Source organism: Melanerpes formicivorus, unplaced genomic scaffold (genome assembly GCF_026170545.1).
Source record: "Melanerpes formicivorus ecotype bairdi unplaced genomic scaffold, bMelFor1.0.p_v2 SCAF_448, whole genome shotgun sequence".
Taxonomy (NCBI): Eukaryota; Metazoa; Chordata; class Aves; order Piciformes; family Picidae; genus Melanerpes; species Melanerpes formicivorus.
In genome coordinates, this window is record NW_027142800.1 from 135,316 (window position 1) to 139,388 (window position 4,073).

Consider the following 4,073-nt stretch of genomic DNA (forward strand, 5'->3'; position numbering starts at 1 on the left):
CACTTGTGGGACAAATGGATCATTCCATGTTCTGGTCCTTGAATCACCCACACTGTAGTTATATTTAATGCTATTGCTTCACTGGATATATGCAGTTATTCTCTGTTTATTCCCTTTGACCTGTCTCCAACAAATTAAGCAGAATGCTGCTCTTCCTGTTGCAATGTCAGTATGTCTTTGATGGTTTACAGCAGAACTATGTGTAGCAACCAGGCAACTTGAGTCACTTGCCATGTAAATATTCCATAAGTTCAATATTTTTTCACCAATATTCATTTGCTAATGGTGTTGGCACATTACTACCTCCTCTCATCATAATGAAGGATTCGTGCCCAAATTACATCATTTTGTGGCACTTTGGGCCATGATTTAATGGCCACAGTTGTCTTAGATTGACAGCTGGACTCAATGATCTTAGAGGTCTTTTCCAATTGAAAGAATTCTATGATTCTGATTCTAACTGAAGAATATATTGGAAATTATATGTTTCACCCAGTTTTCATTCCATATCTTTTAACAGCTGAATATTAGACCACAAGACAATATGTGGAAGAACTGGTAAGGGCCATGTTGATGTTCATTGGCAATTAAGCTACTGAGTTTTGTAAAATGGTCTACAACACTCAGTTTTTCTTTCTATTCTGACATTCTGCTACAGACATCTACATATTGTGACAGCTCCTGGAATACAGAGCTTTTGGTTCTTAATCAAAAAGGGATTGGACATGCCACTTGAAGCCATGATTTGGTTATCATGAGGTGTTAGGTATTAGGTAATAGGTTGGACTTGATGTTCTCTGAGGTCTTTTCCTCGAGCACAAGCACTACAAGGAGAGGCTGAGGGAGCTGGGATTGTTTAGCCTGGAGAAGAGAAGGCTCAGGGGAGACCTTATTGCTGTCTACAACTACCCAAAGTGTGGTTTTAGCCAGGAGGGGGTGGGTCTCTTCTCCCAGGCAACCAGCAACAGAACAAGAGGACACAGACTCAAGCTGTGCCAGGGAAGGTTTAGGCTGGATGTTAGGAAGAAGTTCTTCACAGAAAGAGTGACTGGCCATTGGAGGTAATGGAGTCACCATCCCTGGAGGTGTTTAAGAAGAGACTAGATGGGGTGCTTGGTGCCATGGTATAGTTGACTAGATAGTGTTGGATGATAGGTTGGACTAGATGATCTTTGAGGTCTCTTCTGACCTTATTGATTCTATGATTCTGTTCTATGATTCTGGTTGATTCTTTAACTCTATGATTTATAAGGGGAAAAAAATGGTGGATCCAGGAAACCTTAATTCCAGTTACTTAATGACTGCAAAAGGTTTTAGTGGAGATAAAATTAGTACATGTTGATGAATTGCTTGTACAAAAACTTCCTAAGTTTGTTCCAGAAGGTGCTCCAAAGAATGGGTGTTGAGGGTGCTAGGCCTTGAGAAACAGAGGTATTGAAAATTGCAGTTTGGGTTGTACAGTGTGTGCACATCCTTGTGTAAGGTGTTGTTTTGCTCTTGGGGAAAACAGTCTCCTGCTGATGCTTGGTCTAGATGGCACACCTTTGTTACGCATCAGCTAGCAGAATGCCACTGATTGTACTCAGCGATAAGGGCTAGTTTAACAACTCCTTGCTTGTTGACAAGTGAGTTAATTCAGAGAGTTCATATGAACAAGCAGATGCTGCAGAATGAGCATGGAGAGCTAGTAGCTGAAGCTGGTTGCTGTTCAGGTTGCAAACAGAGGGATTGCAATGGAAATTAATGGAAATTTAATATCAATGGAAATTGAATTTCAAATATTTTTCCCAATTTATATAGGATGAACTGACCAAGTAACTTTTAACAGAACAAAATGAGCTCTGTTTTCCTAGAATGGCAGAGAATACTTCCTGGAATGCTGGAAGAACTGTAAGAACTCTTTATAAATCTGTTACTACCATCAAAAAGCAGCAACTAAAAATCTATGTGAAGTGTATGGTTGGTTTTGGTGCTATCTGTACAGAAGAATCCATGCTGAGTGACTCCAGAATGTCTCAAACATTCAATAACAATGGAAACAGCCAAGTGGGATCCCCTTTGGAATAAATCAAAGTCCATTCTCAAACATAAATATATTCTTTTGAGAAAATTGTCATGCATTCCTTCCAAAGCAAGACATCTAAGGGTAAACCATATTAAGTCCAAGCGTCATTCCAACTGCTTTTTTAGACTGTTTTGTTGCAGTATCCAAGGAGAAGCAAAGATAGATACGGTACTATTTTGCCACCTAATATCCTGCTATTTATTCAATCTGAACATAAACATTTGCTCTGGACTGATGTCCTGGCAACTTCTGCTGACTGGCCCAACTAAGACATGATTGCTAATGGTTCAGTGGCAGGTTATTTTGCCCATTCTTTCCACTTTCGGGTGGCTCTTTTACACCAGAGACTGGTAGTTAAGCAGCAACACCTGCTGTCTCATATGAATTAATAAATCAATACTGTCCCATCACCACTTTTTCTTTTCTGTTTTCTTTCTTATAACTTGCAGCTCAAAATAGATAGCTAAGCCATTTCCTTTCACAGGCCAGACTTATGTACAAAAAAGGCTTGCAAGATGTGGAATTCACTTCAGCAGAAGCTGGCACCAAAGTTTTCTTCTTGTCCATGTAGAATGGAAGCACTACTGTGTGGAACCATATGTCCCTACTCTCCAGAAAGTCAAGGGTGCTTAGCTCTTTGCCTTCCAAAAGTCCTGAAGGGATTCCATTAGCTTCAGTCAAGTTGCTGTATTTATACCAACATAACAAACTGGAGGCAATATGACTCCAGCCCGAAGCCCACTTAAGTAATTGTTAGTGTTGACATTTAATTTAATTGGATTTGGACTGATGCCCAAGAGAGGAGTCCACAGCAATCTATTAATTGAACATGTATTTTCCAGATGTCCATTTTCATTTCATCCTTTGTTCTCTTGTCAAAAGTTTAGCACTTGAACTCTGGATGTTTTCAGAAATGATCTATTAAAACTTAATAGGCTTTATTTATTTTCCTTTTTATTTTTTTTTAATGGATGTTTTTACATTAATTTTTGTGTCTCAGTGGGACAAATTGTGTCCATTACTTGTTCTGCATATGTGACCTGGTGGAAATGAGTGAGCAACCACACTTTGGTTTGCTTGTGGTTATTTTTAAACTTTGGTCAGTAGGGAGACAAAAACCTAACATCTTGCAATTTGTAGTGTTGTCCTTAGAGCTTTCTTCAATTCCTGTACTCAGTCCCATATATTGCAAAGGAATTAATCTGTCAGGACTGGAAACACTACCTGTAATTCTGGGACCCCCCAACACAAGATGGACATGGAACTGTTGGAGCGGGTTCAGGCCACAAAGATGATTAAAGTGCTGCAGCACTTCCTCTGTGGGAACAGGCTGCAAGAGCTGGGATTGTTCAGCCTGGAGAAGAGAAGGCTTGGTGGGACCTTTGACTATCTGAAGGGGGCCTGCAAGAAAGATGGTGAGGGACTATTTACAAGGGCTTGTGGTGATAGGACAATGACAAATGGCTTTGAGCTGGAAGAGGGGAGATTTAGACTGGATATTAGGAAGAAATGCCCTCTCCCTGAAAGTGTTCAAGGTCAGGATGAATGAGGCTTGGAGCAAGCTGGTCTAGTGGAATGTGTTTCTGCAAAAAGTGTTTGAACTAGATGATGTTTAAGGTTCCTTCCAATCGAAACCATTCTATGAATCTATAAAGAGCTGCAATTGTCTTATACACGTTGCATTTTCTTTCCACTCAACCTGGCCTTGAAAACCTCCAGTGAGGAGGCATCCATAACTTCCCTGGGCAACCTGTTCACGTGTCTCACCACCCTCACCGGCAAGAGTTTCTTCCTAACATCCAGTCTAAATCACCTCTCTTCCATCTCAAAACCATCCCCCCTCAACCTGTCACTACAAGCCCCTGCAAAAAGTCCCTCCACAGATTACTTTCAGGCCTCCTTCAGGTACTGGAAGGCTGCTATAAGGTCTCTCCAGAGCCTTCTCTTCTTCAGGCTTAACAGCCGCTACTGTTGCAGTCTGTTGCCACAGCAGAGGCGCTCCAGCCCT